The sequence below is a fragment of the Schistocerca cancellata genome, chromosome 8 (genome assembly GCF_023864275.1).
Source record: "Schistocerca cancellata isolate TAMUIC-IGC-003103 chromosome 8, iqSchCanc2.1, whole genome shotgun sequence".
NCBI lineage: Eukaryota > Metazoa > Arthropoda > Insecta > Orthoptera > Acrididae > Schistocerca > Schistocerca cancellata.
In genome coordinates, this window is record NC_064633.1 from 58,977,858 (window position 1) to 59,002,134 (window position 24,277).

General features: G+C 45.1%; 1 protein-coding gene across 3 annotated transcripts in view; it reads right to left on the reverse strand.

The window, feature by feature from the left end:
- LOC126095252 (juvenile hormone esterase-like) overlaps positions 1–24,277 on the reverse strand; it is a 170,329-nt gene that overhangs the window by 108,052 nt on the left and 38,000 nt on the right. The window contains exon 1 of one of the 3 annotated variants that reach the window (XM_049910004.1): positions 22,587–22,692. The exons of 1 other annotated variant lie outside the window; for it this stretch is intronic. The gene's annotated coding sequence lies outside the window, so the exon portion shown is untranslated. Of the gene's footprint in view, positions 1–22,523; positions 22,693–24,277 lie in introns of those variants that run through there. One more of the 3 variants, XM_049910006.1, reaches the window with a different exon arrangement.

Sequence of the window (24,277 nt, forward strand, 5' to 3'; positions counted from 1 at the left end):
TACCCCCACAGTAATTCTTCTAGATTGTAAATAATATGTGTACCAAGTTTGGTGGAAATCTGTCCTGTAGTTTATGAGGAGACGTGGAAAATGCATACATACTTGTATACTTACTTAAGTACATTCAGTTTTATAATTCACAACCAATTCTACCAATAATACCTATCTAAGAAATCGTCTCATATCGGTTCCCACTAAGCAGTTAGGCCTAATTCGAAGTCACGTTCCCATTTATACAGGAAAACGAAGAACGCTGCATGCCGTTTATTAAGGGTAATGGCATAAAATATATTACGACGTAACAACTTTCATGTAACTAGGAAACTTATTTATTCGACATTTAACATCTAATCTCCAGGTTGGTGGTAACAAGACTAATTTAATCTGTGGCAGGTACTGGGGAGGGAAAAGAAGGAACCTTAGAGCTGCACGTTCCGCCGAATGCGTGTTCATTAGAAACGAGAACAAGCTCGTGTTGGACACGGCTGGGCAGGAGATTGGCTCTATCCTTGTTTAAGGAACCACCGTACCATTCGTCCCGATTTTTGTTTATTTAACGTATTGCAAAGCTACAGAAAAGTAGACATGCCTAACACAAAAGTAATATAGAAGAATTGGAAATGTAATAGTGGTGCGCCCGCATCTCGTGGTCGTGCGGTAGCGTTCTCGCTTCCCACGCCCGGGTTCTCGGGTTCGATTCCCGGCGGGGTCAGGGATTTTCTCTGCCTCGTGATGGCTGGGTGTTGTGTGCTGTCCTTAGGTTAGTTAGGTTTAAGTAGTTCTAAGTTCTAGGGGACTGATGACCATAGATGTTAAGTCCCATAGTGCTGAGAGCCATTTGAACTATTTTTTTAATAGTGGTGCGTTGCTGCAGAGTTGTATCGCATGCGGTCTAATAAAGTTCTGTTTCGACGTTTTAGTAATAAGAACAACGGCGTTGGACTAAAATGTGCCGTCGGCCGGTGTGGCCGAGCGGTTCTAGGCGCTTCAGTCTGGAACCGCTCGACCACTACGGTCGCAGGTTCGAATCCTGCCTTGGGCATGGATGTGTGTTATGTCCTTAGGTTAGTTAGGTTTAATTAGTTCTAAGTTCTAGGGGACTGATGACGACAGATGTTAAGTCCCATAGTTCTCAGAGCCATTTGAACTAAAATGTGCCAATCGACGTACAGCACCAGAGTGTCTTCATGATCATCACTTGCGGCGAATCTGCTTTGCCTTACAGAACAGAGACAAGGAATGCTAAATGTGGCGGACATTCTTCGGCCAGTAAAGGAAGTGTCTGCTGTTATTGGACCGTCATCGACGCCAAACGATTCGTGAGATGCCCCGAGAGACAGGATTAGCCTACACGACTGTGCTTCACATTCTGAAGGGACGCTGGGCATGAGAAAAACTGCATCACGATGTATTCCACATTGACGGAAATTCAGAAATGACTACGATTAGATGCTGCTTGGAACGCCAAAGACTTTCTTGCATCGTATCGTTACGCTGGATGAGACATAGACCAAATAGTACGAGCCACACCAGTCAAACGGATGGCTCCACTATGGATCATCATGACGATCGGAAGTTCGTCGTAACCCCAATAATGTGAAAGTTGTGGCGATTCTCGCACACCATTGTGTGTTGTATTACTGTTCATTTTGGAACACAACCTGCGACGAGCTTTGAGAAAGTAACGGCAATACCTTCGGCAGGTTACCATTGACCCAACCCAGTGTGATCTGGAGTTTGCATTACGACTCTTGGTAATTTCACGACTGAAATGCAAATGTGTGTTGTAGTATCAGTGGAAGAAGAGAAATTAGGAGCAATATAACCTTGCGAATGACACTAAACTAGATATGCCTTTGACAACGCAGTCATCATTTGTTTTCGCCTCTGTGTCCGCTACTCCATTGCATACGATGCAGATCTAGTTTTTGAGGTTGCTTGGCTCAAGTGACGAGTACAGCGAGCAGTAAGATGAAAAGCACCTCCCATAACCAAGTAGTGCTTCGCTGAAGCCGCCTATGTTTTCCGAATTTCTGTAGTGCACACACCGAGTGAAAGCTTGCATTACTTTGCTAATAAAATGACAATTGATTTGTTCGCCTCCTCCCTCCCCCCCTCTTTATATTTTAGCAAAGCTGCACTACATTTACACTATGTCATCAAAAGTATCTGGACACCCCCAAAAACATACGTTTTTCATATTAGGTGCATCGTGCTGCCACCTACTGCCAGTACTCCATATCAGCGACCTCAGTAGTCATTAGACACCGTGAGAGAGCAGAATGGGGCGCTCCGCGGAACTCACAGACTTCGAACGTGGTCAGGTGATTGGGTGTCACTTGTATCATACGTCTGTACGCGAGATTTCCACACTCCTCAACATCCCTAGGTCCACCGTTTCCCATGTGACTGTGAAGTGGAAACGTGAAGGGACACGTACAGCAAAAATGCGTACAGGCTGTTGACTGACAGAGACCGCCGACAGTTGAGGAGGGTCGTAATGTGTAATAGGCAGACATTAATCCAGACCGTCACACAGGAATTCCAAACTCCATCAGAATCCACTGCAAGTACTATGACAGTTAGGTGGGAAGTGAGAAAACTTGGATTTCATGGTCGAGCGGCTGCTCAGAAGGCACACATCACGCCAGTAAATGCCAAACGACGCCTCGCATGGTATAACGAGCGTAAACATTGGACGACTGAACAGTGGAAAAACGTTGTGTGGAGTGGCGAATCGCCGCGCGGGATTAGCCGAGCGGTCCCAGTCGCTGCAGTCGTGGACTGTGCGGCTGGTCCTGGCGGAGGTTCGAGTCCTCCCTCGGGCATGGGTGTGTGTGTTTGTCCTTAGGATAATTTAGGTTAAGTAGTGTGTAAGCTTAGGGACTGATGACCTTAGCAGTTAAGTCCCATAAGATTTCACACACATTTGATTTGAAATGGCGAATCACGGTACACACTGTGGCGATCCGATGGCAGGGTGTGGGTATGGCGAATGCCCAGTGAACGTCATCTAAAAATGGTTCAAATGGCTCTGAGCACTATGGGACTTAACATCTATGGTGTTCAGTCCCCTAGAACTTAGAACTACTTAAACCTAACTAACCGAAGGTCAACACACAACACCCAGTCATGACGAGGCAGAGAAAATCCCTGACCCCGCCGGGAATCGAACCCGGGAACCCGGACGTGGGAAACGAGAACGCTACCACACGACCACGAGATGGGGACGAACGTCATCTGCCAGCGTGAGTAGTGTCAACAGTAAAATTCGGAGGCGATGCTGTTATGGTGTGGTCGTGTTTTTCATGGAGGGGGCTTACAACCCTTGTTGTTTAGCGTGGCACTATCACAGCACTGGCCTACATTGATGTTTTAAGCATCTTCTTGCTTCCCACTGTTGAAGAGCATTGAGCATTTCGGGGATGACGATTGCACCTTTCAACACGATCGGACACCATAATGCACGGCCTGTAGCTGAGTGGTTGCACAACAATAACATCCCTGTAATGGACTGGCCTGCACAGAGTCATGACCTGAATCCTATAGAACACCTTTGGGATGTTTTGGAACAGGGACTTCGTGCCAGGATTCATCGACCGACATCGATACCTCTCCTCAGTGCAGCACTCCGTGAGGAATGGGCTGCCATTCCCCAAGAAACCTTCCAGCACCTGATTGAATGTATGCCTGCGAGAGTGGAAGCTGTCATCGAGACTAAGGGTGGGTCAACACCATACTGAATTCCAGCATTACCGCTGGAGAGTGCCACAAACTTGTAAGTAATTTTCAGCCAGGTGTCCGGATACTTTTGATCATATAGTGTAGGTTGACATTATCACGCAATCTGTGTTTTAACATAACTGCTCATGTCTGAACATAATTACGCTCCTCTCGGACTTATTGCTGCTTCATACATCAGAAATAAAGAAACATTATTTGCACTTATCTTTATGAGACTAAATGACAACGTAGTTTTTTTAGATTTCTAATGATTTCCGGAAATAATCAGTTCCAGTTATTCGATTGTTCTGCTATATTTTTTTATTAGAAATAGTTCGGAAAACTCATCTGTATCTGCTAATATAGGTCAATTAGCAAACCATATGCTCGTATTTATTACGTCATCACTTGTTTGCACTGATAGTCCATTCACTTACCAAAACTGTCTCATCTGAAACACATTCAGCATATAGACACTGGAGTTACAGTTAGCAACTGAGCTTCTTCTTCGACGCTGATTCCATTCGTTAATAGATAACGACCTACGATATACACTATCAGAAGAGATAATCATATTATTATCAATTAATGGGAAGTTGCTTGTTGTCATGACAGCCCTTATCCAAGTAGCACCTCTAAGAAACTGGTCACTAAATTGATTGTTATGAATTACATCGTTCTGTAACACAAGAACTTCTTTCCAAACGATTCACCTTCTGTGATGCATAGAGAGACGTGTTCTTGAGGGCAGCGGTGCAGGTGTGACGATTTCAAAGTACCAAATTCTTCACCTGCACCCATCCCTTAGAGAGCATCATAAACGTTCAGGGGAGGTGCGGTAGCCGGCCGGAGTGGTTACTACACGTAAGAGATCTTAAAGGCAGCCGGCCGCTGTGGCCGAGCGGTTCTAGGCGCTTCAGTCTGGAACCGCGTGAGCGCTACGGTCGTAGGTTCGAATCCTGCCTCGGGCATGAATGTGTGTGATGTCCTTAGGTTAGTTAGGTTTAACTAGTTCCGCAGTGGATACACCGGTTCCCGTGAGATCACCGAAGTTAAGCGCTGTCGGGCGTGGTCGCCACTTGGATGTGTGACCATCCAGGCGGCCATGCGCTGTTGCCATTTTTCGGGGTGCACTCAGCCCCGTGATGTCAATTGAGAAGCTACTCGACCGAATAGTAGCGGCTTCGGTCAAGAATACCATCATAGCGACCGGCAGAGTGGTGTGCTGACCCCACGCCCCTCCTACCCGCATCTTCCAATGATGATGACACGGCGGTCGGATGGTCCCGATAGGCCACTCGTGGCCTGAAGACGGAGTGAAGTTCTAGGGGACTGATGACCTCAGAAGTTAAGTCCCATAGTGCTCAGAGCCATTTGAACCATTTTAGGTGCGGTACAAATAAAAGTCACGAAAATCAACAACAGCCTCCTCTTACGGAATCTAGAGACGGATGTGTTATTCTCGTCATCGCTCCCAAAACAATGTGAAGCAGAGCGTCTGGGAGAGCAAGGTGCCGTCTTGGTGTCTATCTTTTCTGCCGTTGCCTTTAGAATGGAGAATGAAGCTGAGATTCCTATTCCAGCGAAAGGTCATGTCGGTGGATGGTAAAAAACGTAAATGTCTTATGATATTGTTGGCTGGGATATCCTATGGGGAAGGCTGAGCAGTCGGGAAGGGTGTTCTTCCTGCACGCATATTAGCCTTTTCCTTGCAGATGTATGAGAATGTGTCATATTCGTATTTGCAGAGTGTAAGTGAGTGTAATGCCAACGGCCTTGCCGCAGTGGTAACACCGGATCCCGTCAGATCACCGACGTTAAGCGCTGCCGGGCTGGGCTAGCGCTTGGCTGGGTGACCCTCCAGTCTGCCGAGCGCTGTTGGCAAGCGGAGTGCACTCAGCGCTTGTGAGGCAAACTGAGGAGCTTCTTAATTGAGAAATAGCGGCCCAGGTGTGGGAGACTGGCATACGGCCGGGACAGCGGTGTGATGACCGCATGCCCCTCCAATCCGCATCCAATGACGCCTGTGGGCTGAGGATGACACGGCGGCCGGTCGGTCCCGTTGGGCCTTCCAAGGCCTGTTCGGGTGGAGTTTAGTTTAGCTTTAAGTGAATGTAGTGGATTCGCATAAAGTGTAGTATTACGCTTGTGCTGTGCGACATTGGTGATACCCGGTGCCGGCACTGAGGCGGCCGGCCGACTGTACGGCCCCATCCGGCTGACGGCTCACCGTCAAGTGTCACCAGCGCCCACCCCGTGACACACGGTGGTCTGGAGTTTAACCGAGGACATCGGCGTAACTTTACGCCACCACGTCTCCTGACCTAGTTGACCAAGTACTGGCAGTGGAAACTTCATTCACCACCAGGATTAGAACCAGCAAGCATACAAATCGAGTCCCTGCGTCTTCGGCTGCGAAGGAGGGTACAGTGGATGAAACTCCTGATGTATGAATATACCAGTAGACTGCATTTTATTGGAGCACCTCTCTTGCGCTAATTCATAACTTAGCAGGTGACTTCATTTCTATTTTGAACGACAATATGGTATGCTTCGACTGACTCTTATATTTTTGTACAGATTCTCAAACTTTTAGTACATAGAAAGTAGCTTGCCGACCAGGCTGGATACTATCGATTTGATCATATATGAGTGTCACCATTTGAGTTATACGTACGGTCAGTAGTGCGCTATTGAGTTGTGACGTCATTACTATTATTTGAAAATTATTTTCCTCTGTTAATAATAGCTCAGAAATTCCCAAGTACTTCGTTTGCAGAGACTGTTTAAAGGAGCGGTGTTGTGGAAAAAATGGAATTTCAAGTCAACGTTTTCGCTTGAACTTTTTTCACCATTTCTGAAAAGGCCTACCTCAATACCAATGCCTCACTCTGGCCAGCTTTTGGCAGTCAACCAATTTCGGAAAAGACTGTTTACAACCGGTTTTACGAATTTCGTCTTGGTCATGTTTCTGTCGGCGATGAATTCCCTGGAGATCGAAAAAATTTGATATCATTGCTGAAAACACTGATGCTGCGATGAGGATCGGCAAGCGACTTCCTGTGAGACAGAGGGCCTCCTTATCCATACTCGCAACTGCAGTAGATTCGATTTTACATCAACAAGTAGCTCTGAGAAGATTATGTTCCCGATGAGTGCCGTACAATTTGACCGAAGCTCTAAATAGTTACGTGTAAATTGGAGTAAGAAACTGCTCGAAAAAACCGGAATGGTGAAAAGCAAAATCCGTATACAATATTATGCCTTGGATGTATTCTTATGTCCTGAAAAAATAATCAACAGTCGACTGTCTGGATGTTACAAAAAAATGGTTCAAATGGCTCTGAGCACTATGGGACTCAACTGCTACGGTCATAAGTCCCCTAGAACTTAGAACTACTTAAACCTAACTAACCTAAGGACAGTACACAACACCCAGCCATCACGAGGCAGAGAGAAAATCCCTGACCCCGCCGGGAATCGAACCCGGGAACCCGGGCGTGGGAAGCGAGAACGCTACCGCACGACCACGAGATGCGGGCTGATGTTACAAGATATCGTACATTGGATATATTCTTATGACCCGAAAAATAAGCAACAGTCGACTGTTTGGATGCTACAGGATGGACCGAAATCAACAAAAGCGGTTCATTAGTGAAGAACTTCCAGTAAAATGGTCGATTATTCCTTTGGTTAGACTAGCCATTCGCCACCATTGGTTTGAATGATGCAAGAGCATTTAATGCTGAATGGTGACAACAACTTGCTTGCCGCAAATCGTAACCGAGTTAAGGAAAAAACAACACAAAACGCCCCATTAGTCTCCGTCATCACAATGCCAGATGTAAAAAGCACATAACAGTATCAGTTACTTGACGCAGAAAAACACCCTTTTAATGTCTCATAGCTCTAACCCGGTTCCCATTATTCCTTTTGGAAATTTGTGGTAATTTCTGTGGGACCAAACAGCTGAGGTCATTGATCCCTAGGCTTACACACTATTTAATCTAACTTAAACCAACTTATACTAAGGACAACACGCACACCAATGCCCAAGGGAGGACTCCCACCTCCGACGGGGGCAGCAGCGCGAACCGTGGCAAGGTGCCCTTGACCGCACTGCTAAGTCGCGCTGCATCATTCCTTTTCTTCCCATTATTACGAACAAATAAATTTTTGGATAGCGATTACCTCAAGAAGTTACCTTCCAAAACTATGTTTTTCAAATATGAACTTCAGAGTGGAAAAAAAAATATTTCTAGAACTGACTCAGACAATATAAACCGTCCGTCCAAGAAGTTCCGAGACTGGTTTTGTTCCTGCCGTACAAGCGACGTCACCGCGTAATGTAAGGTGCCAGCTTCAACTAAAAACTGTGAACATTGTGATGTGCATTTGACCAGCCAATTGCGACCAAGCAGTGTAGTGGACGCGCGATGTTCGGGTGTCATTGTTATTGCGTCACAAATCGCAATGTAGCAACGTCTCTGAATCTAGTGTTCAGACCATTGGCCAGAATGTGCTGAAGAGGAGAAAATTTGTCCCGCACACATTGACTACTGCACAAGACGCCGACTCGTGGACGCCTGAGGCGACTTATCTGAAATATGAAAAAGGCAGACATTTGTTTTCCGGAAAAAGTCGTCACCGTTGACGAGACTTGCTTGTATCGATACGATCCTACCACGAAACGACAAAAGGCAGAAATTCACACGAAGGGTCAAGGCTTTGAAGACATAGCCACCATACAAGCCTGTGTGACGTGCGAGTCGAACGACATGCAATGAGAGAATGGTCTGAAAGTTTGACATGTTTGTGCGAACTTTGTGTGCGCTGTTCCATAAAAACACGGGAGAACTGCCGGATATCAGTAACTTCCTGCCACGATATTTCGGCGCAGAGTCTTCTGGCCATCTTCAGGTGAATGCCACTGTAGTAGTACTGGCGAGTACGCGCTGAGCTCCGCTATTTAAAGCCTTCTGAGGTGACACTGCGCATGCGCTGCTCAGCGCGCGCGTTCATAACGGCTCCGTGCGCTGCGCCTCGCGCCCTCCACTGCGAAAGCCTGGCGTATCGGTGTCAGGTCGATTTCCATCTTTATGCAGATAACTACGTCGACTACGAAGTTTCTCTATAACAGGATTCCAAGCAGAGTTCAGCTGATAACGGCTATCTCGATTGATGAGAGTCTCGTTGTCAGACAACCTTATTTCCACAGATTCATTGATAATCGAGCTACAAAAGTTTGATGTATGGGCCAAAACTTTTGTGTCGTTGTAATTCATGGAATGGTCTGTGGAAATACAACGTTCGGCGATTGCGGACTTGGTGGGTTGGAGAAGGCGAGTATGCCGTTGGTGTTCCACAATGCGTTCCTGCACAGTTCGTGTTGTTTGCCCTATATATGATTTGCCGCATTCACACGGAATTTTGTAAACACCTGGTTTACGCAGGCTCAGGTCGTCTTTAACGGATCCCACCAGTGATGAAATTTTGGAAGGAGGGCGAAAGATGACTCTCACTTGATACTTTCTCAATATTCTGCCTATCTGTGAAGAAATATTCCCAATAAATGGTTCTGCCTATCTGTGAAGAAATATTCCCAATAAATGGTAGATAAACAGTCGACCTGAAGGCCTCTTCCTCTTCCTTGTTCCGTCGTTTGTAGGTCTTCATCACTCTGTTCACTTGCCTAGGTGAAAAGCCATTTTTCAAAAATACTTTTTGCAGGTGTTCCAGTTCCGCTTGAAGACTGTCGGCGTCAGAGATAGTATGGGCACGGTGGACCAAGGTTTTGAGAACGCCCATTGTTTGTGCTGGATGGTGGCAACTAGTAGCTTGTAAATACAGGTCTGTATGAGTGGGCTTTCTGTACACCGAGTGACCAAGTGTGCCATCACTCTTCCGTCGTACCAAGACGTCTAAAAATGGCAGACAACCATCTCTCTCTATCTCTCTTTGTGTGCGCTGTCGGGGTAGACTATGTAGAATATATAAAGCATTACAAGGGCCATTTTAACTTTCCCCTGCATTTTATTAATCTAATCTGAAAACTTTTAGGACTGACGGCTCTACTTTAGAAGGTAAGTTACACATTATCATGGGAGGCCAAGTATTTTTACTGAATGCTGCGCCACACTTAAACGTGACAGGGATACATAGCACTATATTTCAACATAGTCACTAACTCTCCATAAACAACGATAGGTAGATTTTGCAAGTCCTCTAATTTCTTGTCGATAGAAATTCGCTGCTTGGTGGCGGAACCGTTTGAGAATCTCTGGTGTGGTCGTCTGTATCGTTGAAAAATCACTGATTGCAGTTTCTCGATTGCCGGGACACTGTCACCTCTAGCCGATGTCGATATCGATGACCTTCCTTCCCCATCACCATCATCCGCTTCTGTACTGCCTCTGTGAAACTGTTGGCACCATTTCACGCGACACTGAATTTAGTCCGCGTGCCGCCAGAGTTTAACTGCCAATCTGTGTGCAATTTAGATGCTTTTCCCACAAGAATCGTACTTGCCGCATACATCAACTTAGGATTACGCTTCCGGTTGTCGTGCCATTTCATTTGCAAACTGTGATGTACCTGTTTATCCGTACAGCAGCAAAACTGCATCTGCAGGGAACCCTACAACACGTACGAGACTCTTCTGACAATGGGCCGCTCTTGTTGCGCAGTGGTCTTATCGAGGGACGACGTGGGTAACTTACTTCCTAAACTCGGGTACAGTCGAATACGAACACTGGAAATCAACTAGGTAAAGGAAACCATGGACGAAATGAAGGAAGAAAAATCTCCAAAGAAGAGGGAAAAATGCAGACAGAGACAAAAAATTCTGTGGAAACTGATTGTTTTTCAGCGCTATCCTCAAAGGAAAATTACCGATATATACACTCCTGCAAATGGAAAAAAGAACGCATTGACACCGGTGTGTCAGACCCACCATACTTGCTCCGGACACTGCGAGAGGGCTGTACAAGCAATGATCACACGCACGGCACAGCGGACACACCAGGAACCGCGGTGTTGGCCGTCGAATGGCGCTAGCTGCGCAGCATTTGTGCACCGCCGCCGTCAGTGTCAGCCAGTTTGCCGTGGCATACGGAGCTCCATCGCAGTCTTTAACACTGGTAGCATGCCGCGACAGCGTGGACGTGAACCGTATGTGCAGTTGACGGACTTTGAGCGAGGGCGTATAGTGGGCATGCGGGAGGCCGGGTGGACGTACCGCCGAATTGCTCAACACGTGGGGCGTGAGGTCTCCACAGTACATCGATGTTGTCGCAAAAGGTCGGTGGAAAGTGCACGTGCCCGTCGACCTGGGACCGGACCGCAGCGACGCACGGATGCACGCCAAGACCGTAGGATCCTACGCAGTGCCGTAGGGGACCGCACCGCCACTTCCCAGCAAATTAGGGACACTGTTGCTCCTGGGGTATCGGCGAGGACCATTCGCAACCGTCTCCATGAAGCTGGGCTACGGTCCCGCACACCGTTAGGCCGTCTTCCGCTCACGCCCCAACATCGTGCAGCCCGCCTCCAGTGGTGTCGCGACAGGCGTGAATGGAGGGACGAATGGAGACGTGTCGTCTTCAGCGATGAGAGTCGCTTCTGCCTTGGTGCCAATGATGGTCGTATGCGTGTTTGGCGCCGTGCAGGTGAGCGCCACAATCAGGACTGCATACGACCGAGGCACACAGGGCCAACACCCGGCATCATGGTGTGGGGAGCGATCTCCTACACTGGCCGTACACCACTGGTGATCGTCGAGGGGACACTGAATAGTGCACGGTAGATCCAAACCGTCATCGAACCCATCGTTCTACCATTCCTAGACCGGCAAGGGAACTTGCTGTTCCAACAGGACAATGCACGTCCGCATGTATCCCGTGCCACCCAACGTGCTCTAGAAGGTGTAAGTCAACTACCCTGGCCAGCAAGATCTCCGGATCTGTCCCCCATTGAGCATGTTTGGGACTGGATGAAGCGTCGTCTCACGCGGTCTGCACGTCCAGCACGAACGCTGGTCCAACTGAGGCGCCAGGTGGAAATGGCATGGCAAGCCGTTCCACAGGACTACGTCCAGCATCTCTACGATCGTCTCCATGGGAGAATAGCAGCCTGCATTGCTGCGAAAGGTGGACATACACTGTACTAGTGCCGACATTGTGCATGCTCTGTTGCCTGTGTCTATGTGCCTGTGGTTCTGTCAGTGTGATCATGTGATGTATCTGACCCCAGGAATATGTCAATAAAGTTTCCCCTTCCTAGGACAATGAATTCACTGTGTTCTTATTTCAATTTCCAGGAGTGTATATATGCACACCGCCTTAAGTGGGAATTTATATATACAGGACGAAAATTATTTAAGCCGACAAACTGTGGCAGGCTGCACGGGACACCAAAACAAACATTTTTCTGTAATGTCATGATGACCTGTGAATATTTTTTAATCTGGTAGAGGTGTGATCCCCCTCAGCACTCGTGCAAATGCATACAAGACGGGGACGAATCACACGAATGTAAGAAGCGTTCTTCAGGAGCAATTGTTGGTTGGTTTTGGGGGAGGGAACCAAACAGGGAGGTTATCTGTCCCATCAGGTTAGGGAAAGATGGGGAAGGAAGTCGGCCGTGCCCTTTGCAAGGAACTATCCCGCAGTTTTCCTGAAGCGATTTAGGGGAATCACGGGAAACGTAAATCAGGATGGCCGGACGCGGTTTTGAACGGTCGTCCTCCCGAAATCGAGCAATTGTTAATCCATTTCACTTACAGCATCTGCACAATCTGGAACCACTCACAGCACAGTTTTCATAGTGGTCCCTGGAACAGGATCCATCCTGCACTTCCGTCCTCTGTGCTGTTTACAAATGTAGCACCATTCGGACGTGATAGGGTCTTCGGCATCCGCAGTTCGTATGTTTCGAGGGAGGTTAATTAACATGCCACCTTAATGCGCGCTCATCAATTGCCGTTCTACGTGAATGTGTGGGCAGATGTTGGTGACTGTTTAACTGCGGCCGTATGTCCCACCTATGCGTCTAAACGACAGCCATTGTTAGAGTGTCCTCGCCAGAGTTGCTGGAAGATATGCCACTCGTTGCACGACAGCACGTTACGGGGCGCCTGCACGGTTCACTCGTAGTGTCCTGTAGTCTTTGACCGTGTTAGACAGGACACTACCCACCGTTGTAACCTCTCTTTACAAGCCAATGGACGAATTTTTCGAACCTCTCCTCTAATTGGTAATAAAGAATTATAAGTAGTATGCGTTACTTTTTGTCCTCACAGGATAACACGTTGCAAAAAGAGTTTGATTGTCCCATGCAACCTACCAGAGTTTGTCAATTTAATTAATTTTCATCCAGGGCAAACACCCTCTACACTTCTAAAAAGTCGTAATAGGAAAACATGACACCAGACAAAAATATTTATTACTATTTTCCTTATACGTACAATCATGTTGTGCTGCGCCTCATCTCAAACAAAAGAACCAGACACTTTCGTTAGTACGTATCCTATTGTTTTTTTAACCACAAGGCGTATGTTGTCTGATTTCAATACCTTCGCAAGTATGAAACATTTTCAACACTAATACGCCGACCCAAATTTTCTGGCCGAACTGCACGACAGTTACTTGGCTGGAGCCTGGACGACGTGACTTGGCAGCATCCAGCTAATAGTCTGCGCCGTTGCATCTGCTGGTGGGGAGCGCCGCGGCGGCGGCGGGGGCGGCCACGGCAAGACGCTGACCTGGCACCGGACACCTGGCTACCCTCCCGTCTGTCTACAGCCCGACACCTGTCGCCGGCGATCGCTTGCTGGCTGGCCGTCGCTGGCGTTATACCTCCCTCCGGCGTCGCTGCACGTGGTTCGAGGGTCGGCTTCGCACAGTCCGATAACCTTCCCAGCTAACTGCGAGACAAGTTGACATTTCCGCGTCAAATCCCAACAAAGTCTGTGATCTTGTGACTACTGCTCATAAGGAGACGTGGCAAAAAGGTTGTTTTTTGGAAAATAATAACTGCTGCTGCTGAACCTTCCTTTATAACAGAATTTTCTGCTACAGTTTCCCATTTATTTCTGAAGCAACGAAGAAATGGGAGTAGGTTTAAAGTCCTGTCAACGACGGGGTTATTAGAGACGTTGCGTAAACTTTGATTGGTCAAGCAAAGGAAGCGAAACCATTCGAAACAAACTATGTCACAGTTCGCCGTGAACGGTGTCAGGAAATCACAGCAGCCCCACTCCTGCAATGTCTAGGCGTAATCTCTGTCGGCATTGCTCTTTTAAATCTATGTCTCTGAGTTATCGAGAATTAGGTTGTCTACAGTTGTAACTGTTTGTTTATTCTGAAAAGGCACCTCTCAGTTTCCTTTTGCATCCTCGATCTCCAGGGCCAGCCCTGCGTCTCTACTATTCTTGACGCGATGTTAAGCTTCTAACCGCTTCTCCTGTTTATTTTCTCGTCCGAGAATACTCAACACAACTCTGTAAGCTTTGGACCAGCATTCTGAACGTGTCTCTGATGCGTCCTCTGCCAACATTGTCTTGAAATGTTCCGGAAGCTCATTGAAGTTGGGCACTTAAGGCTAGGTATCTGCACTCTCTTGAGGCGGAATGAGACTCAAATTACCGTTCAGCTGTAGAGACAAATTCTCCGTGGATTCTCTGAATCGGTCCGTACGAATACTGGAGCCGGCCGAAGTGGCCGAGCGGTTCTAGGCGCTACAGTCTGGAACCGCGCGACCGCTACGGTCGCAGGTTCGAATCCTGCCTCGGGCATGGATGTGTGTGATGTCGTTAGGTTAGTTAGGTTTATGTAGTTCTAAGTTCTAGGGGACTGATGACCGCCGAAGTTAAGTTCCATGGTGCTCAGAGCCATTTGAACCATTTTTGAAAAGAACTTGTCACATTTTGTTTTACAGTTCCGGCCTTTTTTCCTAGGACACAGTTTGCAATGTCCAACACTGGCAGTCTCTTCATTGCTGTGACAGTGGGCTTGCATCTTCACCAAACAATAAGTCCTTCATTGCTGCCGTCGTGTTTTGTGGGCATTCCATTCAGCTTCTGCTTCCTTCGTTTTACATGGGGTTTTATAATGTATTGCCTTAGATCTAACAGAAGTTTTCTCCTTCTGTTGCGTACAAGAGCCTTCTAGCCAGGATTTTTTGTCTTCCTAATAACGTAGGCATTTACGGCTGTTCTATCAGTCATGTTCAAGAACAGTACAAATGGCCATCGGCTAGTAGTCCGATTGCATGCATACTCATTTATCATTTTGTCCATTGTATCAGTATCATTGTAGTGTAGAATAATACCGGCATTGAACTCTTCCTTCTCCGTATCACAAGTGTCATCATGATGTTCAGAGCTCGAAAGGATTACTGCCTTGTTCATTTTAGGCACGTGTGATACCAGGTTAGATTTTCATTGCATGCGAACATAGATGGAAATTGTAGTTTCAATAGCATTTGTTGAAGTTCAGATGGGATTTCAGGTTTGTTTTTAAAGAGTATGAACGAATTCACGAGCTTCTATGCAAGTGGAACATTCGTGAAAAACTTGCCCGTTGTATCACCACATCAAATTCCTAAGTGAGACATAAGGTCCATTACAACTCTAGCACCTCGAGTGTTTTCCATAGATCCTTCTTTCTCTACGTATACCTGGAAGTTGAAAGCATACAAAGATTCAAGATCACAGATGGGCCAAATTTTTATGCCGTATCTAGTTGGTTTGGACTTTACGTAAGCCTTAAACGGGCATTTCCCAAGAAAAGCTTCCAACTGCTCATCCACTAATAGTGTACTAAATGCACAAAATTCGTACATTTGTCTCCTGTCCTCTCTTGTGGCCATGTAGTCGTATTTGATGTAAGAAAGAAGTTCAGAAAATCTGTTGAGTGCAACACAGAAAGTGGTTCCCTTTTAGCTTTTAATGCTCCCATAGTTACAAGGAGCCCTATAACATCAAACATTTCTGTTGCACTTGTAAGGCTTCACTTACAGTTGTTAGAAGGATGAGTCGCGTTCCATAAATTATAAACTGTGTCTGCTTTTTGATTTCTGTATTTTACAACACTGTACACTGTTTCAGGTGTAATGAACAACATGAAAATCTCCATAATCGAAGACACATTCTGATCAATCATTTCTTTGTTGTCCCTTAATTCAATAACGTCTTCGATTATGTCCATTTCTTCCACATTGTCTTCTATTTCTGAACACACAGACTCCTCATCACTATCGCATGATAATGATTCTGATTCTATTATTTTCATTACTTATTCTAGATCTCATTCACTGTGTAAAGTACGAGGGTTGGAACTTTAATAGTGGCAACTATTTATTTACAGCTCGTACAAAATAGATACTTGTTTCAAAGTTTTACTGACTTTCAAAGTAGTCACCAGCATTGTGTATAACTTGTTGCCAGCGATGTGGAAGTCGCAGGTTACTCTTAGCAGTGCCAGTTGTGTTGACAGTTCGAGCGGCGCGGTGTATTGCCCGACGAATTTGTAGCAGCTCTGAAGCGAATGCCGTGAAGTGTTTCCTGCAGTCCCTACAAGCCTGTGATGCGAACTGTGGAACACTCTGTACATCCAGTTACCGGAAACACTCACTTCATACACATACAGACGTACTGACGCAAGACGTAAATGTATTCCGGAACCTATTACGTACTATCGCTTCTAAAGGCAGTTTCTCTGCTGCACGCTAATCGCTATGTCATTTGTTGGTGCAACAGAACAGATATCGCTGAGTCACAAATGTGTACCTTTCAGATTTTCATCAACACATTTTGGGAGTGCCGCTAAATGGAAAAGATACTTTGATCACTTCAGCTTTGGCAGAAACAAATGAAGGTCGGAGGACAGAGGAGGAAAATGGGATGTCGACTATTAAGACGAAGCTGTTTCCATATCCTTGTGTTAATGGAAACTGCGAGGAACATGAATGAGCTTAGACAAGCAGAGATCTGAAACTCGGTCCTGATGAATACGAGGTCCCTGTATCAACTATTACGCACTTCACTCTAGTGTCATGGGCACTTCGAGATTAAAAAGAGTTCAAGAGTAGTGAGAAGATCCCTATGAAGGGAAACAAAAAGACGATTCTAATTCCCAGTATTTGAACACTAGACAGGCTGCTCCAAAAACCCAAAAACCAGTTTGGGTAATGCTATGTAAGTGATGACAACTAAACAGGCTCCTACAGTATAAAGTTCGTGGAACCGAAACTTAGCACATACTGAACACCCACAGCCGGCTGGCATTTTTCAGCATGTAACCGCCACAAATATGGCGTCAGAGAAAACAGAACATAGTACAGGAATGACAGAGGACTATTTGTACATTTTGCTGACCATGTGCGTCCTGCAACGAAGACGTTTCGCAACTGGGAGGCCGGCTTGCTAGGCGACACTGCCCTAGTTGTCGCTGCTAGCTGCCCGTGTTCAGCAGATTCCTCCGTTACACCCAGTCACTTGTCTGGAAGAATAACCAGCGTGTGTGATAGATTTGAGAGTGCAGAAACTGTTCTGCATCTACATAATTCTTTACTCTGTTGTCTGTCTCGCCAGCTCACAAACAAGCTTATCGGTCTAGCTGTCACTAGTAGGCAATCGATCTGCGATGTGAATATGGTTTATAAGCGCGCTTTTGAATAGCTGCCGAAGGAGAACTACCACGACCTGACTTTACACGAAATGTCAGCATTCGTTTAAGGTCGAGCATTTTATACGCTTGTAACCATTTGTATTACCATACGTCACAGACACCTAGAATTGAGCCCGCATCTCGTGGTCGTGCGGTAGCGTTCTCGCTTCCCACGCCCGGGTTCCCGGGTTCGATTCCCGGCGGGGTCAGGGATTTTCTCTGCCTCGTGATGGCTGGGTGTTGTGTGCTGTCCTTAGGTTAGTTAGGTTTAAGTAGTTCTAAGTTCTAGGGGACTTATGACCACATCAGTTGAGTCCCATAGTGCTCAGAGCCATTTGAACCTAGAATTGATAAGCATTTCGAGGTAGTGTAACTATAGCCCACGTTACTAGGTAGTACAAGAATTGGTCACCCTACAGTCCGGCTCCCAGAAATCTTTGAATTACCCAACAAAAACTGGAATGCATCTTCCTCTATACTTTATTTAATAGTATGCAAACAGTTCGAATCATATATCCTTAAAGCCATGTTTTCACTTCACAGATGACGGGTTTCTTCTGCTGAGGCATTGTTTACTGTTACCGCACAACATTGTTATAAGGACGAGTTAAATAAGAAAGCACTGATGTAGCCGACGTATGTGATACGGTGTCGGTTGTATCTGAAATCCGGTGACACCTATTTTCCAATAGTTAAGCTGTTAAGCTCATCTGGAAAGTCGCAGTCTACTCCCAGTGGACTATTATCGTAGAATTTCACTATCATGGTGACGTTTCACGGATTTCAAAAGGCAGGATAGCAAGTTGAAATTATTGTGAAATGCTTTTACCGCAAACGTGGAATGTGTGCCGCAACAATCGAGCGGATGTCTTTACAGTGCAACTGTGTGTTGGAAACGCCCTTTAATTGCAAAATTATGGTCGACTTCTTCAAACCGTTAAGTGAGGGCTCGCGTTCAAACTTAGACAACTCTTCGAATGGAATGTTGACGCTGGCTCAATCCTTTTCGATAATGATGCACATCAAGTGGGACCGGGCTTCGCAATTGTCCACCCCAGCCTCCCATACACACTCCCATCCCACACACCCCCACCCTGTGACGACTGATCTTCCTCTGAATTATTAGCCAGGTGGCCTCTCATAAAATGGAATGATTCCCGTTTTTCTGAGATTCTTTAGTAAGAAACCCGATACCGTAATACAGTTGCCTATCAGGAAACCTAAGGCTTTTATTTTTGTCTGGCAAATACGGTCCAACGGCAGCATAGCAACCGTGGCAACTTGTTATCAGTATTGGTAAATTTATTGGCAATTAGAATGAACAATAAGTAACAGTCACTCTCGAGAATGTGGATGAGCGATATTTCACGATGTTGAAGTGAGAAAGTATTTGGTGTGCAAGATATAGAACGACGTAAACGATGACGGAGTGAATATGAGACGTTAAAATAAAACTTTGAAAGTGCTGACAATCATAATTCCACTGATGATATGCGTAAACGTTCTATTAGGTGGCAGTTCCTGCACTGTCATAAGCAATACATGTTGTATCATAATTAACGGGCTGAACGCATACACGGGCGCTGAAGACCTTGCTGTCGTGCGCCCACAAAAAGATAAAAAAAAAAAGAAAATGAACGCATACAGCTGAAAGTACACGCTAGCAGAAGCAAAAATGTCTAAGCAAAAAAGAGCTCTTAAACGCATACCTTAAGAGCACTTGTTCAGGAGAAGGGATGTCTTTCACAGTAGCGAAGACGTTGAAATGCTCATAGCTCTTAAGACAAGCCCTTTAGAGCCCATATTTAGTCATATTTGTTTGCTTCTAGTATCGTGTAGTTTCAACCGTACGCGTATACGTCATTACTTATTATACACCCTGCATAAGGGGATACGAGATTTGCAAAAACTTCACACCCTTTAGCCGCACAGAACTGACTTTAAAGTTAGCAGAGATATTCTCAGAAAAATGACTGCATCTGGGGATGTCCATCTAAAACCGGATCATTTCCCTATTTCCGAACAAACCCCATTTTTATACGATTAAAATGTTTTATTGCTCATGGAATTACCGTCTAGCAAAGCTCATAGTAGTAGTTATTCATCAAGAGTTTTCGGAGCAACAAGAAACGGTTCTTCATTCCGCTTTTCATACGGCATTCTGCCTTTAACCTGTATGGGCTATACGTATTTTAATTTGAATCAAGCAAAATGAGCATATGTAAGACCTTTTATTCGACATGTGACTTGCACTTCTACTACCAGCTGCTGTTTTCTTTACCTTTATTTACATGATAAGTCACCAGTGATGGCTAAATTTGATACAAAACGAAAACACTGGAGTTGGAAGTGCGAAAGATGTTTCTCAGAAGACTACTACGCACAATAATTGCTCCATAGTTCCACGAAGACACAATTATACTCCGCCATTTTGAATCCTGACACACTGCATTTCCTGTACTGCTGCAACGTAACTGTGTGCAGTGTCGTCTGGATTGTACCGCGCAGCGCGCTACCTAACGAGACTGCAAGGTCAGCCGACCAGCCCACGGCAGGACCCGCGCTGCGGATTAACGGCAGTGCACCGGTTCGAAGACAGGCGGCTCGCATGACTTGGCTCACTCAAGTAAGCAACGACTTCGGCGACTGAAAGGCATTCGGCCGCAAAGTGGAGAGAGCTTTGAAAAATCCTGAGTACTAGACGGGCATTAACGCTAACTAGTGCAAGGTGAAATTCTTGCATATCACAAAACAGACATAACTGAATGCGAAACTTAAAAAAAAAAAATAATAACTTTTCTGCCTGACATTTTCTAAGTTCAGTACGAGTTCCACTGGAAACTCGATGTTACACACACTGCAGCAAATCAGGCATAACTCCTACAGCTGCGACAAAGTTCTTCTTGTAAGCTCAGCGACTGTATTCGGCGACAGCGCAAAGGATTTACCTCTGATTAATCCCCTCCCTCGATCTGTCCGCTGATCTGGAAAACGGCCACTGATGGAAATGCAAACATTTTTAAGGAGGTGCTCCGGGGGACCAGCTCGTTGGACGTGTATACGGAAATTTCTATCACCTTAATAAACCTGTAGATAACTAGTACATTAACCTGTAAATTATTCTCATGAGGGAGGGAGGGAGGGGTCGTATTGCAGCACAGACTTAAGGCACGGATGTAAACTTAAGACACAAAATGACGGCACAAAAGACTAGGTTTTCGATTGTGACCAGTGTGTTGTTTGAATGGCCGTGGTTTTCACTGCCCCCACTCAGCTTTCCCGCTTAAGGGGGGTAGGATGTCAAACGGGCCGACTTGGAGCAGGAGAGGCACCACAGGACATTTTATTTTCTACTGTCTACACTTTTACAAATAAATTCATAAAACTTTGTCAGTATGACCAGGAAGGATTCGGGATTCACACTCATAGCAGTCGAAGTTCAAAAACATAAAAAAATAAATTTTTTTACATGTGAAATTTCATCATTTTTTCGCTTACTATTGGCTGCATTTGTTGCTATAGGTACATTTTTCTTCACAGGTGTTGTGTCTAGACAAGACAGCCTAGACACAATGAGAGGAAGCCGAAAGGCACCCGCTTAAACTCACGCAGGCTGGCGTGAGGTCTGAAACAGGATACGTAATGAATGCTATGAAGAAAAGTACGTAGCTTCTGGAATACTTAACTTTAATCCGCATTTGTAGAACATCGCGCTTGATGATACATTAATAGAATCTCAATATCACTTGAATACGGCGCCTTGCTAGGTCGTAGCAAATGTAGCTGAAGGCTATGCTAACTATCGTCTCGGCAAATGAGAGCGTAATTCTGAGTGAACCATGGCTAGCAACGTCGGCTGTACAACTGGGGCGAGTGCTAGGATCTATCTCTAGACCTGCCGTGTGGCGGCGCTCGGTCTGCAATTACTGACAGTGGCGACACGCGGGTCCGTCGTATACTAGCGGACGCCGGCCGATTTAAAAGCTACCACCTAGCAAGTGTGGTGTCTGGCGGTGACACCACAACAAGTAAGAGAGATTCTTTGATGAATTTTGCACAGCATGCAAACCATACTCACAGGTGTATGAAACTCTAGAATTTTCCAAATCTAGTAAAAACGTGGTAAAAATTGAGATAATTAACTACAAAATTTGATTTTTTTCTAAACATAAAGTTTAAAACGTAACAGCTCATTCATTTTTTCATAAATCAAATAGATTCTAGAGTTTCAGACACCTGTAGGTATGGTTTGTATGCTGTGCAAAATTCATCGAACAGTCTCTCTTACGTATGAAGAAAAGTGTACCTATAGCAACAAATGCAGCCAATAGTAAGTGAAAAAATAATGAAATTTCACATGTTTTGCTATGTTTTTGAACTTCCGCTGCTACGAGTGTGAATCCTGAATCCTTCCTGGTCATGCTGACAAAGTTTTGTGAATTTACTTGTAAAAGTTTAGACAGTGGAAATTAAAATGTCCTGTGGTGCCTCTCCTGCACCAAGTCGGCCCGTTTGACGTCCTACCCCCCTTAAGTAGAAAGTTCACTACTTACTAAAGATCATATTTTCAAAAAAAGCCTTTGTGTTTATGTAACCGATTTAAAATTTCAGGAGAAAATTTTTTAATAACGTAATCGTGTAAAACACTAGAACAGCAAAAGAATCGACGTTTCGGCGTAACAGGAAGAAGGCTTATAATGATAGTGACACTGTTCGCGAGAGCTCATTCTTTATGTACTTACATCAGTTACTTTTATTCTTGCACCTACAAATATCTTTACAGTTTAAGATATAAACTTTTTGTCAGTACGCAGCAGCTAAAGAGATGCAAACCGGGCCAGATTTATAGAATACGACGCTGTTCGGCACTACTACGGTACCAGAGTCAATCACTGACGCTTCTTTCAAAAGAACGACTTCAGAATCAGCCACGTCTGCTCTCCTCAATGAATTTACATCCAACTGCAAAGCTGTGAAGTCTGTATCAATTTCTTTGTAGCTCAGAAACACCGTTAAGGTCTGAGGCCGTGAAAGTATTCTAGTATTGTTCCGCTTCTGGGACTTTGCAGGAAATTCGATATAAAATGTTATAACGTTAAGGAAGCTATCTAAGATTCAGAAAGGAAAGTGTACCTATTGAAAGATGACTCGAATTACGACATCGGAGTGTGCAGCGCGCCATTAGAGATATCGTACCTGCGTCTGCGTTCCGTACAAGGACAAACCCGCGACCGGTCCCGTCAACGCGCACCCGCCCACTGAAGGCGCCAGGCAGAACTACTCGGCTCTACTCGTACGATACGATAGTCTTTTTCGTCTCGTGCCTTGGCTCGCATTGGCCTTCGTCATCTCTATCGAGGCGCAGCAGCAGATTGGCACACCGGCATCCTTGTTCACCTCTGCATTACAGACCATTACGTTTAAGGGGCTCCGGAACGCCCTATACTTGCAATGTTAAAATAACGCTTATAAATTACATCTTTCCTCACAAAGTATTTGAGGTAGGATGTTGAACTTTTTACAGATTATTTATTGGAATATGGGCTACAACTTAACACAGGGACTTTACAAAATTTTAGTTCAGATATTAAAGATGATTTTTTTTCAATTGTAATGAAAATTCACAACATTTTTTTGCTATTTTTTATTTATATATTCAAAAATATACAGTTTTTGGAAAAAGGCTGTGTTAAATTATGCAGAAGGTGCTGTGTAACATTTACTGAAAGTTTGAAGCAAATATGTTTGAAAGATCCTTAGTAAACATGTAATTAGTATGAGAAAATAAAAGTTTTGGGAATCGAGCGACAAAGATTGGATTAACTTTTTAGTGCATTCCAGGTCCATAGGATGGATTATCTTCATCCTCTGCAAACTCCTCCTCCAGCTTCCTCTTGTTCCTCCTCCTGTTTACTCTTGCTTGTATTTCTAGTCTCTTTACAGCCCTGCCTGCAGCCCGAAGGCGTTCCTTGTCTAAAGCAAGCATCGCTCGCACCATGTTAGAACCTATCTTCATTCGCATATTTCTAAATACCTTGCACCTTGCAATGTTGCCATCATTGAAAGTCGGAACAGCAACTTTACTTTTACTCATTATTATACTTCAACAAAACAGAGACTCAAGAAACAGAATTAATTACGAATATTTTCGAGATAACGACAGAGTAAATAAACCTGAAACAATCGACAATCACACCAGCGATATATATTGAACCATCACAGGTTAGCCACAACACATACTTTATCTCACATCACTAAAATGCACCTGATGAACACGGACGTTAATAATAACACCATTTGACAGCAGTTTAACAGCGCCACAGTGGGTCACGCCCATGTAGAACACATTTCAAAAAAAAATTTAAAAATAGTTGTAGTCTTCGGAATTGAATAAATTATATATCTATTAAAAGGTAATAGTCTGCAGACTCAGAAAACGCAAAAAAGTAAAAATTGAACTTTTCATGATTTTGAGCCTTTCCGGAGCCCCTTAATCTTAGTCCTCCTACAGAAATTATAATTTTTTCTCACAATACTTTCGGCGATGAAAGAATCTCCATAGTCGATCGATTAGCGCCAGCGACACACGTAATGACTATTTATACTACGCCGTGGGAAAAAAGTTTACTCTCTGTCCGCAGTACAGGAAGAAAACTGTTTGAGTAAGCTGCAGCACAAAGGGCGTTACTGTGTCTTGATAAGACGTTACACGTTTTATTAATCTTTTAAATGCTATCTCAAGTATTGTACGTCTAAGTGGCCCCTTGCACGCAGCAGTAGCACTGCTTTCTTGATACGTGATTCAAAATGCGACGTGCTTGTGTGTGCATAAACTTTGCAGCTAGACTAAATACTACCGAGAGAAACTGATTGCCGGATACAAGAAT